This window comes from Sorex fumeus, unplaced genomic scaffold (assembly GCF_029834395.1).
Source record: "Sorex fumeus unplaced genomic scaffold, SorFum_2.1 ptg000136l, whole genome shotgun sequence".
In the NCBI taxonomy this organism is placed as follows: domain Eukaryota; kingdom Metazoa; phylum Chordata; class Mammalia; order Eulipotyphla; family Soricidae; genus Sorex; species Sorex fumeus.
The window spans coordinates 3584808-3598831 of NW_026606193.1; positions in this window are offsets into that span (position 1 = coordinate 3584808).

The following is a 14024-nucleotide window of genomic DNA, read 5'->3' on the forward strand; positions in this document are numbered from 1 at the left end:
CTGACATTTTAATAGCTGCTGTTTGGTTTCTATCAATCACGTCATTGCACATTAAAATGCACCCACAAAATAAGAGATCTGTCATTCCTTCGTTAAGAAACAGTAATCCACTACAAGATTTATAGGCTCAAGACTCCAGTGTGTGTTCACAATAAATCCCCATTCAGTGCCCAGACGAGAACAAGCCTCCCTGTCGTTCAGTGTTTTCTGCTCATGTGTCCCCAACAGAAGATTATCAAAGGTTTCTTGCAGAACTATGTACAAAATCCGTTTTGCGAGCAGAAGCTTAATTTAGTTTGTGGTTTCCCTTTTCGAGTTCGCTCAGACAAGATCTTGATTCTGTCAGAAACACATCGGCACTGAAGTATTATTAGCAAGCCTGGTGTTAATTAGGGAGAATTACCAGAAATAGTTTGCTTCGTGGGAATTCATTACAGCATCGCACTTGACTGGTGGCGGCATAGGAGTCACTGAGCGAGAGCAGCCACACTCGTAACCGCTAATTAACAGGGTGCCGGAATTCCACAGAGGAGGTTTCATCCCCAGTGCGGGGCCTCGGGGAAAATGGGTCCTTTGCGGTGCTTCGGGTCTGAGAGAGGAACGCAGCTCGGACCCGGGGCTGCCCGGCAGGCCTGCCAGACTGATACCGTCCTGTGTCCTACTCATGAATGGGGGCATTTAGCGCAGGACGCGCCCAGCCTCAAATTTTGTGAAAGAATGTTTCTCTCCGAAAGTCAACCTTAGACTCAACACGAATGGGGGAGGGGAGGGCCGGGGGGCAGTGTTGAGAGCCTCGCCTGGCTCTGAGGGGCTCCGAGGGGCGCAGCATATCCCACGGGGGTCCGAGCACTGGACCTGACCAGGTGCCTGCAGGGCGAGCACCCTCCTCATTGTGCTATCTCTCTGGCTTCTGGATAACAGTTTTATGTGGTACGGTTCACTCAACTATTGCTTAAAGGGCACTTGGAGCTGTTTGTGGTGTTCTGGGGTTCTCGGGTTAGGTGCTCAGGAGCATGTCGGGTGGCTCGGTGCTTGGGGAGAGCCAGAGAGACTGTGGGGGTTGGGGAGGCCCCTGCCTTGTGTCCAGCCCAGTCCGGATGGGCCTAGCACTGCTGGGTTGGCCAGGACCACTCCCCCTTCTGTGGGGGGGTAAGGAGGGAGCATGCGGGTGGCCCACTGTGCATGACTGTTCTGACCCAGTACCTCAGCAGAGCAGGGCTTGGGTCCACGGAACCAGGATGGAGACCGGGGAGTCATGCCCCGAGCAGCGCCGAGGAAGAGGGTCCCCACCCTGAGTGGACCAGCGGCAGGTTAGACCAGCGTCGGCTGAGGACACAGCCCCACGTGCATCTTGACTTTCTGCAACAAAGCTTGGAGCCGTAGTTTAGTGCAGAAGAATAAAACAGTTTCATGTCAAAAAACCACCGATCACTGATCTGAGGGAGAAAAATGATTTAGAATTCACAGAGGACTATAATTGCTTGATTTCTCTTCAGGAAAATAGTTCCCAGGGCAACCAGCTTCTCTGAATTGACCGGCGTGGCCTCTACTACATCTGTCTCCAGCGTCGGGGGTTCAAATAATTAAATTCTGAAGTAGCTTTTCATCCTTATGTTCTGAATGATCACATTGGCTCTCTCGTTCAAAGAGACTGCAGGGTTTTTTCTTCTCTTCTCCTCCTTTTGCTTGTGAAGCACTCACAGCGGGCACCCCTTTATGCACTTACTCGAAAATTCCATTGTTTAAGTGTATTTCAGTAGACCGTCATCTTCCCAGAGGTTTCTCCTGATTCTGCCATCCGTCCACCCCAGCCCAGAATATTACTGATATGCCAAAATGCTCCGTTGGCAAGTAGAGGTAAAAAGAGCTCCAGTGATTAATATTAGCGTTTGTTGTTATTTTGAACATAAAGTCTGGCCTAAGTGACCGGATATCAAGAACATCTGAACATTCTTCCATCCCTCTGAGCTTGCCATTCCGGCCCTCTTCCTTACTTGAGTGAAGGAGAGAAAAACCCGGGTAGCTCCGAAGTATGAATCTGGGCTAGAAGTTAAAGAGCTCTGATTACACCAGCCAACACTTAGAATTTATCTTATTTCATTAAATTGTTATGCTCCTGCTTAGTAATTTTTTGGTATCCCTGTAAATAAATACTTTAAATAGAAATTTATTTCATAAGTAATTTGAGATACAACGAAATGAACCCGCTGCTTCTCTCCCGGGAGAGGGATCAGTGGTGTGAGTCTCCTTTTTCCATTTTGTAAGCCCAGTGGTACTCAGGGCTAACTTCTGGCTTTGTGCTCAGAGGTCACTCGTGGTGGGCTTGGGGACCCTTATGGGATGCCGGGGGTTGAACCTAGGCGAACGACATTCGAGGCAAGCGCCGTAACCGCTGTACTATCTCTCTGCTCCTGTAGTGAGAACAGAGACAAGTACAGAGTTATGGCTCTTAGGACAAGCTACCCGGAAAGTTCTCAGGCCACTTCTGACCATCGGAGCTCAACCCTGGTGTTGCAAGACTGAGTTACAGATCAGAGTTCCAGCGAGGGCAGGGGTCTATGCGTGAGTCAGGCTGAGTTCAGGCTGGACTCCAAAATCACAAGAAATTAACAGGAGCTTAATGTGAGGAATGAATAAGCTATGAAAATACAGAGAGCCCACCGTGGGGCTGAAAGAAAGCCCTGGGAGAAACAGCCTCTGCAGACCTGTGCCTCTTCTCTGGAGGTCGCGGCGGGGGAGTGTTCACAGCCGCTGGCAGTCTCGAGGTCCTCTGTTTGCTGAAGGTAGGCGTGGGCCAAGGAAGCAGCCCCCAGGGCCAGGAATCTTCGCCTGTGAGAGTGGAGAGTGGAGTCCTACTGCGGGCACAGGCTGGCGCAGACAGGTCTGTGGCTTATGTGGAAACCGACTCTGAGGCCGTAGGCTGAAGCTCCCCATGCACCTCCAGCCACGTGGCCACACTGTGCGCCACTGACAAACTCCCTTCAGCTCGGGTAAGGGAGATGCTCACAGCCCAGCCTCTCGGCAGCCAGTGATGCCTGCTGTGGGCTGGGAGGAGCCGGTTGACTGGTGCTCTGGATTCTCCCAAAGTTGTCGCTTGCCCTACCCAGAACATCCGTGCATGTTCTCATAAAGTGGAAAGTTCAGCCCCAAAACTCTGTCCTCTCTGCAATGCACGTTTGTTGTTCTTAGTGTTTTTGCTATGCAAAGCAGCACAGGAATAGGAGAGTTAACTTGTTTAAAGTGACATCAATGGGATGTCAAGAAGACAGCAGGATTATCGTCAAAAATTTGATGATTAATAGTCCTTGAAGATGCAATATAAGCATCATGTGGCATGGATTGTGTTATGCCCTAAGCATCCGGTATAATTGACAGTTCTGAATGTTAAGAGATTCTTGGATGTATACTATAATACAACCAGGGCTGTCTTTTAATGAGTTTGTTTCATTACACTATCAAGGCTTTCCTACAGTCAAGATGAATAAACATTATCTATGGGGGTGTTTGTTTTTGTGCTTTTGTTTTGGGGTCCCACTGAGCCGTGCTCAGGGGTCACTCCTGGCTATGTCTGGACACCATATGTGGTGCTGCGGAAGGAACCCAGGTGAGCCACGTGGCAGGAAAAGTGCCCGACCCACTGTCCTATCTCTCCGGCCCCAAATTAAACATTCTCAATTGAACTTTAAGGCTTCAATTAAGTTATTCAAAGTTTGGGCTTTTTTTTAATAGATCTAAACCCCTATCATAAAAATGTGGATCACTGCCCTATTCAGTAATTGAGAGGGGAACAATTTTGTCTTCCACAGTAAACTAAATCATGACTACTCAAGCTTGCAGAGTGTGTAATTGCTTTGTGTTGTAAATATAAAAATCAATCTGTGGTGTGGTCTTTGCCATTTCTGTAGTACACTCAGCTAGGGAAGGAGAGTTGTCGGCCTTGCTTCCCTTGGGTAGTGTGTGTAAAGGGCGCTGGCTGACCCGGGTAGGTGCCCCACAGACGTCACACAGGGAGGCTGGCAACTGGACTCTGCATTATCGAGTCTGCCTGGGACATGGCAGCCCTCCCTGCAATGCACACTCATTGTTCTTGGTGTTCTCGTTACACCCAGCAGCACAGGAATAATGAGAGCAAGTTGGTTCAGAGTACAGTCAACTCTGTGTGAAGCCAAGCAGGAACACAGCAGGAATTGCAATTCCAGTGGCGTCCACGTAGGCCAGCAGCGTTGGGTTAGACAGACCAGTTGATTGATACCGACCAAGATTCTTTAACAGTGGAGGGAAGTTGGTTCCAGAGGAACCCTAAGGAGGAGCTGGAGAAGGTGTTTATACACACTGACAAGTTGCCTGAGAATCTTGTTTTCACTCCCTTGAAATAAAATCTATCTTGGTCACGGCGAGCACCAGCTAAGTCTACTGAAGCGTAACCAAGCCCAGGGCTCACACCGCCTTTCACAGTCAGCAAATACTTATGCCGCTCACCAGCCCAGGGAGGGACGTTTCCGAAGCTGTCCTTACGGCAAACTTTGAAATGGGATGCACTGTGCCAGCCCCCGGACCCGGCGACCACGGCCTCTTCTGAGCGGGGTCCCGGCCCGTCATGAGCGCCAACACCTGCTTCTCCCCTTCTAGCTGCGGAGGCTCTGTTCAGAAAAACGGGATCTGTCATGAAATACGCACGCAGACTGCAGGGCTTAATCATGCCGGCTCTTAACCTGGTTGGGATTAAAACGAAAGTTTCTCAGATGCAAGGCGGGTCAGAACTGCCTGCCTCGGGCCTGGCCGTGTGGGTTAATGGTAGAGCACGGGCCTCACCTGTGTGAGCCCTGGGCTCGACTCTGCCGTACACACACAGACAAACATTAAAAAATGAAAAGCTAGATTTCATGGGCCGCCACCACCAGAGTTGTGATCTCTGCAGTCTCGGGCAGAGTGAGACTCCGTCTCCCCACGGTCAGGGCTTCCCCCCCCCCCCCCCCCCCCGGGGGACAGGCCTGGCCCTCAAGTGATTCCTGGTCTCACGGGAAGGCGCCAGGTCTGGGAGGAGGTGTTCCCGGGCACAGCCAGACATTGCCCTTCCACGTGAGAAGGCTCGGCAGACACCCGGCATCCCAACACGCACACACGACGCAGGCCACGCGTCAGAATTTTTCTGCCGATGTTCTGAAACATTAAGGCCGTCCAGAGATGACCGGCATTGGACAGAAATCCCTTAGTGGACCTTGTGAAGGTGAGTGTTCTCTCTCTCCTCTCTCTCCCTCTCTGTCTCTGTCTCCCTTTCCCTCTCTCTCTCCCTCCTCACCCCTGCGTCCATCTGCTGGCGTGCTGGCCTGGGCGTCCTTGGCTGTGGCACTTTCCAGAGCAGCGTCGGGCCAGCTAGCCCAGCGGCCAGCGGCTCGGAGCGGCCCTGCAGCCTTGTCCTGGCAGGGCCCTGCCGTGCGGCCACCTGCAGGCTCTGGTACTTGCCCGAGTCTGCCTGGACAGAGGCCAGTGGGGTCAGAGAGGGAGAGTCCAGGACGCCCCTCGGCCCGGGGATGCAGAGAGCACATGGCCGCCCGCCAGGCCCCCCGGCTGCTGGCTCACTCCACCACGAGGCCCCTGCCCATCTGAAAGCCCCTCCCGGCAGGAAGTCGGGGGCGTTGCGGGTCCAGGTGGTCCCCCAAGGAAAAAGAACCGCACTTCCGGTCCCACGGCAGAGCAGGGAGCCGGGGAGTGGGAGAGGCTCTGACCCGAGGGAAAGGCGCGGAGTAGGGTCAAGGGGCACCCAGAGGGCACGCGGGCAAAAGGCGCAAGTCAGTTGATTATCACACTCACGCAACCACACACACTCACACCCACACACTCACACACACTCATAAACACACGCTCACATGCACACTCACAAACTCATACTCAAACACACACACTCACACATTCACATCCACACACCCACACACTTATACACTCACACCCACACACTCACACCTACACACACTCACACACCCACACACTCACACTCACACACATACACACATTCACACACTCACACTCACACACATTCACATACTCACACACTCACATACATTCACACTCACACATGCACACACCTGCTCAGTGTGTGTGTGCGAGTGTGTGAGTGTGTCTGAGTGTGTGCGAGTGTGTGCGATTGTGTGAGTGTGTGCGCGCGAGTATGCAAGTGTGCGAGTGTGCAAATGTGAGTGTGTGTGTGTGCAGTGTGAGTGTGGAAATGTGAGTGTGCGAGTATGTGCAAGTGTGTGATTGTGTGTGCGAGTGTGTGTGAGTGGGCAAGTATGTTAGTGTGTGTGCGAGTGTGCAAGTGTGGGTGTGTGCAGTGTCAGTGTGTGAGTTTGTGTGTGCGAGTATGTGTGAGTGGGCAAGTGTGTGTGCAAGTGTGTTTGGGGGCTGGGAGGAGAGGGTGGTGGAGCCTTGCCCGGGTGTCAGGGCTCGGTGACCATCATTGCGGGGCCCGAGGTGGCTCTCTGGGACTCCAGGAAGGCCGTGGCAGGGGCAGGCGCGTCCTGTGTCAGGGCTGTCCTGGGACTCGAGGCCGCCTTGAGCCCCCACCCCCCCCCCCCCGGCTGCGCCCCCGGGCGGGGCTTCCTGAGCACGTCCCCCCTCCCCCCCCCCCCCCCCCCCCGCAAGGGAACGGGCGCTGTCCCATCCCGAGGCACTTCACAGGCCTGGGCCCTGTCTGATTTCTGTGTTCCGTGCCTCGGTTTCCCCATCCTCGTGTCTGGCCGCCTCTCGTCTGGAGGATATCAGACAGGCCCGAGCTCAGGGCTGCTCAGGGCGGGGTAGCAGAGTCCGGGTGGGGAGGGGACAGTCAGCCCAGAGGGCCCGGCCCCGCGGGTGAGGCGTCACCCCTGCCCCCTTCACCCCAGGAGGCCCAGAGCCATCACACTTCACTCACAACTCACAACAGGAGGCTCCTCCATTTGGCGTGTTCCGTTGACTTATCGCCTCAACGTGTTTCCTTTTCCAAGTTCTACCTTTTAGTTCTGGGCCACAGCCCTCAGTGCTCGGGGCTGCTGCCACCCTGTGTGTCGAAACAGGGTCGGAGCCCGGACCTCCTGCACACGCAGGTGACAGTCCAGCCCTCGACTCCTCCCTGGCTCTTCAGAGCGTTTTCAACTCGCAAAGACTCGAAGACTCAGGAAGCACCGGAGACACCAGTCACATGCGACCCCAGAGCAACCCACAACCCCCCCCCCCACCCCCCAACACACACCCGCCGCTCCTGCCCAGAAGAGACTAATTCCTAGGAGCACTTAAAAGGCGGCGAAGGCCCCAGGCCTGTGCGCAGGGAGGACAGAGCTAAGGCCTGGACAGTCCTGCCCGCCACGTCACCCACCATGTCCCGCTGCTCTCGTGAGCATCTCACACCCCTAGAGGGGACAGCATTCAGTGCTCTGCAGACGGCGTCCCGGCCACACACCCAGGGCTGACACTTCACAGAGAATCTCCACCGGTGTGTGTGTGCTCCTGGCAGTCCATGGGGCTCGTTTGTGAGGGGGTTCGGGAGCTCTGAAGGTTCATCCCGGGCACGTGTGTCCCCGAGACGCGGCTCTCAAGAACCAGCTCTCAGGAGAACAAGCTCTCCCGCCTCTGCCCAGCTCCAGTCACCCCCTCCTGTGACATCCCAGACACAGGACAGATATTGAGATGAATTGCTGCAGGGGGGCATTACTTAGCCCCTGAGAGGGAGGCTTATCGCTCCTGCCCGACTTTGACGAAAGACACTCCTGAGTGTGTCAAAGCACCATGAGAGCCGCAAGCAAACTCAGAGCGAAATCCTGTGAGCCACTCAGAACCAGGCCAGGCCTGGGGTGGCCATGAAGCTGCAGCCGTGACCACAGGCTCTGCTCATCCTTTATTGACTTGATTACTGTTTATGAGGGTAGAATGCTTCCCCACGTGGCACTTAAATGGATGCTACCAGTCATGGAAAGCAAGAATGAAAAAAAAAAGGACGCGGCCATTTCCAGGAACACAGACGCCTGCGTGTGACCCTCATGCCCACCAAGGCACCAGGAGTGTCCCCAGCTCAGGAAGAGCTTTCTTTTCCAAATCTGCTCGTTACTCTGAGTGGAAGCTCTGTCTCACTTCAGGGGCTTATATGTTTCATGTTCAGGGTTAAAGAAAATTTCATACCTCTACAGTTGCTGAGAACGTTCTTTGCAAATAATTCTACTCCTTTGAAGGCTAGAATTTGACAAACAGAGCTCATCTTTTCCTGTGCATTGTGTGACATCTAGGATGAACCAGGGAATACCAGGCAGAACGGGGAACGTTGTGGAAAGTAGAACTAAAATCATAAAGGATCAGAGATGCCATCGGACCCCGCTTCTCTGAGAAGACTTCTCATGGCAGGGGCACCCAGGGGACAGGTTTCACAGAATCCAGAAAAGTGCCAAGAAAGGAGATGACCAGGAAATGGGCAAGGCTGGCAGCAAGCTTCTAGCCAGGACAGAGCTGGGCAGAGGGTTACGGCGAGGGCCCTCTCATACCCCAGAAGGCCGGAATTATTCAGCCTATGCCAAAGCTGGGCGAGAAGGTGCAAATATTATCCTCCATAGCAACAGGACCAGAACTTCTTATCAAGGTCGTCTGTCCGCTAAGTGAGAAGGCCTGGAACTGCCTGCCGATTCCAAGAACAGATTGAAAAGAAACTATCAGGGCCATGACGTGAGAAGCCAGAGAGACACGGCAGAGCCGCAGTATCAGCATTTGCGGAGAGATGGTGAGTTTTAGGAGCACGTCTAGCAGTGCTCAGGGCTTACTCTTGGCTCAGTGCTCAGGATAAGTCAAAGCACTGCTCAGGGACCATCTGGAACACTGGGCATTGAGCAGGGGTCTGCCACATCCGTGGCAAGTGCCCCGATGCTCTATTGCTTCTCCAGCACTATCAGAGTTTTGTTCCGTGATTTCAGAAGTCAGAAACGAGCACCTTGTCTTTCTGCCCACTCTTTTTATGTTTGTTTTGGGGGCCACACCTGGTAGTCTTTCTCAAGGTTACTCCAGGCTCTGACTCAGGAATCACTGCCGGTGGGCTCAGGGGACCAGGTCGGGTTCCGGGGATTGAACGTGGGTCAGTGCGTGGAGCCAAGCACCTTAGCTGTTGTGCTAGGCCTCTGGCCCTGAGCTTTTGAAGACACAACTCTGTGTTGGCACAACTTAAAACACAGTCGCAGGGACCAGAGTGATAGCCCAGTGGGGAGGGGGTTTATCTTGCACACGGCCAACCTGAGTTCAATCCCTGGGTCCCCTGTGGTCCCCGAGCTCAGGAGCACCCCTGAGCATCACCAGCTGTGGCCCAAATATATCCCCAATTTTTAAAAAAGCCTAGTTCCAGATTCTTTTCCCCGAACACCAGGCACTGCTCTTTTGTCTTGACAGACACGCTCCGTTGGCTGCGGTGTCTCTGGCGGCAGGGCCTGAAGCCTCCCCCGTGTCTCCCGCTGGGCCTGGGCGGCTGTGTCCATCATCCTCATCTCCTGCCTGACTCCGTGTGCATTTGCGCTTGGGACCCTGCGCAATAGAGGCATTAGCGAAGTGAGGACAGTGGAGAGCGAGGCCTAAAGAGCCTTGCGTTCGGCGCCTGGAGCTCTCTGGGAACTGTGTTACCCTGTGATTCTGGCACTTGGCAACCTCTCTTCCAAAGCCGCCTTGCTGCAAGCCGACGTATTTTTTACCATAGCTGAGACCGAATTCGGATTATTGCTTTGCTTTCAGGTTACGTTTTCTGCCAAGTTTCTTTCAGTCTGGAAGAGCCTTCAAAGGTCATTCTCCCACACACTGGTCTGTTGTGGAGACCAGTTTCTAGATAGGTCGAGACTGAGCTGCCCCTCCCTGTGTCATCTCCCCGGCTGGGCCAGGAGGAGCCGCTCCGGGTGCTCCTGACGGCCCTCAGACACGGGCCCTCGGACCTGGCCCTCTTGGACCCAGTTCTCTAGGACCTGGTTTTCTTTCTTTCCTCTAAGCTCTGGAGCTGCACAACTTTCTCTTGCTGGTGGTCAGGGAAAAGGCAATTATGAAGTCTGACATTATTCTTGGAATGATTTTAAGCAAAATATCAGTTCATCAAAACCTGCCTGAGAAATGCCAACAAGTTAATTGTCATTTATGCACAGACGGGATCTCATGGCGACAGACCACCTTCATGCGCGGGTTTGGCCGTTGGTTTTCAATATTAATTGTGAGAATCACATGACGTGTAAGGGAGTTGGCGTCCCGCAGTTCACAAAGGGTCTTAGAAACGTGCACACACAGAGAGGCGTCAGGGGAGCAGGGGGCCGGTGGGGCTTCTGGGCCCCCACAGGGCTTTGCTACAGATGTGGGGTTCCTGGGTCTGTGGGGGTGGAGCTGCTGTCTGCCCCCCCCCCCTGCCGGCCCTGCCCAGAGCTGCGTGTCCCTCTCTGTCAGGTGTCACCCGGGGGGAGGCTCAGGCACCAATACCTAAGTGAACCCTCAGGACAGGATTCAACGTCCCCACGGCGAGATGCAACAATTCTGACGCATTTTCTTCTACAGAAAGTAGTTTTTGATATTGTGTTGTGTATTTAGTGCTAACAAACTATAGGAAATGAATTATTTTGAGCCTGCATCAGGGGCAGGCTTGACGGATGGTTGGCAAAGTGGAGACCACCGTGTTGGAGATGGTGGGGTTGGGGTTGGAATATCGGATGCCTGTGACTAACCATCGCGAACAATTTAATAAACCACGATCATGATCATGATCATGACCATTCTGTTTTTCGTCGATAGCCTCGAGCAGGCCCCAGTAATGTCTCCTTAGTCCTAGCCCTGAGATTTTTTAAAGAGTGCTATATTCAAGGCTCTTTCAGAGTTAGGAGAATGAGACCCATCATTGTTACTGGTATTTGGCATATTGGGTACGCCACGGGGAGTTTGCCAGACTCTGCCGTGTGGGCAGGCTACAGTTTGTCCAAAGTAGGAATGAGATAATAAGATGTCTTCCGGGAGCTGGGTTTTATAGTCTCTGGGTCTTGGCCATTGATGGGATTACACAGCGCCAGGGAGCTAGTTGGTGGGTGTGACCCCTGCCTACTGGAAGATGGAAGATGGGAGGATCTGGGTGGAGGATGCTCAGCCCCGATCCGAGCAGGCTTGGAGATCTCAGCCTTTGTTCCTGTGCCGGTATCTTCATGCGTGTGGAGAGTGGTCTCAGCATCGTTGTGGCTGGTTCTGGAGGTCTTCGGCCGCCGGGGCTCTGCTCGGGGCAGGAATAAATAAACCACCGTGTTTAAATAAAGGGGGGAGATTATGATCTGCTTTGATTTCATAACTGTGTTTGATGTCTAACACACCTGGCAAGTATGTGCAATTGAGTTTATGAAGTCAGTGTATGAAATGTAGAGGGTCCTGGGCATCCTGGGCTGCCTAAGCCCAGCTTCAGGCCTCACAGGCTCTGGTGATGGTGGGCCAGGAGAGCCATGTGCTGGATTCAGTAGTTGGCATGGGCCACTGTCCTGTCAACTTCCTTCCTGCGGAGGCCATTGGGTTCCTAAGAGGCAGTCACAGCTGTGAGATCACGGCACATTCCGCTCCATCTCCAGAGATCATTCCCGCCTGAGGCTGACGCTGTGTTGCACCCTGATGGGGCAGGTCAGCTTCCTGCTCACCTCTATGGGCCTGGCAGGGCCCCACCCGCCCACGGCTGGTCTCTTCCTACTCATTAGCTCTCCTTTCCCATCACCACTGTTTTGTCTTAGAGAATCAAACACAGAGTTTTTGCTTTATGTGGTTGATTGGTTTTCTCGACACGCTATGTATGAACGGATCAAATAGCGTTGATTTTTCTCCATCTGATTTATTTCACTGTCACTGTCACTGTCCTCCCATTGTTCATTGATTTGCTGGAGCGGGCCCAGTAACATTGTGAGACTTGTTGTTACTGTGGTTAGCGTATCGAATACATCACGGGGAGCTTGCCAGGCTTTGCCCTGTGGGCGAGATACTCTCAGTAGCTGGCCGGGCTCTCTGAGAGGGGTGGAGGAATCGAACTTGGGTCAGCTGTGTCAGCCGTGTGCAAGGCAAACATCCTACCCGCTGTGCTATCACTCCAGCCTGATTTATTTCACAATGCCGAATATCCTCTTGACCCGATGTTAGATATTATTTTGTTGGCCTGTGTTGTGGCGAATGGCTGGAATTCCTTTGTTACTTTGTGATGGGTGAAACACAATTCGACTGTACGTCTCTGTTTTAAATCCTGTGTGGTCCCTGTGACATCACTGTTGTTTGTGACTGGGTGTCAGGCACACAGTGTTTCCACACCAACCCTCCACCAGTGCCCAGTGACCCTGGCCCTCATTGCCTTCCCCTCACCAGCCCGTAGTGGCCTCCCCTCATGAACGTCACGGTCATGGGTATACTGGCAGGATGTGCTGTCCCCTCCTCACCCCAGTGAACATTCTGGAATGTTCTGTGTCTTCATGGTCAGCGACTTCTCCCCGAGCAAGCGTACCTGATAGCCTGGGATTATTCTCTCTGCGTTGGGGAGGTTTCCAGAGGCTTATCATGACATGTTTCTGTTTTCTTAACTTGAAATTTTATAGTTTTCATCGTTAGAACTGCTTGGTAACTGAGAGCAGTGAACTGTTTAAATGCTTTTTAAGTTCCAGTAAGAATGAACCTTATTTAATTTAGGGACAGAGTATGCCACGAGAAGTATTGCAAAGGAACATTGCTTCAAGGAGCAGCTGATGGTCTTGATCAGAACCCACTTTCCTCTCTGTCTGTGAGCTCCGCAGAAATCGCTTCCAGATTCTTCCTTGGAAATCATCATGACATGCTTAACGATTTACTTTATAAATTACACCGGGGACACCTGACTCTTCTCTAAAGCCGATTTCCCAGAGACCAAGACTCATTTCCTGGTGTGTCTTCCCCAGCAGACATTTGGATATCCATCTCCTCCACAGTCAGGATGAAGTGCCAATTAGCCATACATTTCTGCTTTCTTAGAGTCACCTAACTTGCCCGAAGGTAGATTTAATTATATCCTTTATTTTCTTTCCCCTGCCAGTGGGAAGCAGCCTTAGGAGCTCTGTCTGTCTCTGAGGAGTGGAGTCCCTCACAATGGATTTTCTGTGCTTATTTCAAAACTTGAACAGGAAACAATGATAATATGACCATCCCTCCACACTGTTGTAGCACACCCATGTTTCTCTTACATACACAGGCACACATGCACTCACACATATGTGTGTGCATTAAGTCACTTGTGCATGAAGAGTTTCTCGAAGGTCAGATAAGTGAATAGCCTGGACAAAGCAATATTTCTAGAGTTTCTGAACTTTGGACCAGGAAATTCTAGACTCACGTCATCTTTACATTAAGCGTGACAGATCTAAAATATAATTATTGCACAATGAAGTTGGTTTCAACAAACATTACAGAAATTCAGCATCTAAGAGTTGTCCAACATCTTCTTCTTCAATAGACAAAGGCAAATAACTAGAACCTTCACCCCTGAAAGTAAATATTAAATCTTATGATCACACAGTAAGTACAGATTATCTTTTACAGAGTTCTTAAAATAGTGAGTTACATCTTTAAAAATTAACTTGCTATCAATGCCCAAGAGATGCAGTTGTTTTAAGCCTATTTGCAGGAAAGAGCTTTTTAAAGCCTGATGAAATACACCTGTTTCGGTCAGGGGCGCGGCTCAGTGGTAGATGACTTACTTGTACATGCGATACCCTAGGTTTGATTCCTGAAACTTAAAAAAAAAAAAAAAAGAAAAACACAAAACACCCTACACAACAATGGTATGTTTTGAGACGGTAATTGAAGTAGTGTCCACCCAAGAACGAAGAACTGCATCAGCAGAGCCCAGTAGCAGCTCTGGAGTTAAGCTCATGAGCCCTTGATTTTCTTCACAAGTGGCTTTGCAGATCAGGCTGAGAGTCACTGGGTTTTGTCCCCGCTGGTCCATCTCCCTCCACAAAGGCAGTTCTGCAGTGCGCGTTCAATTTTGTGGCCTTGTTTCTTCCTGTCATCCA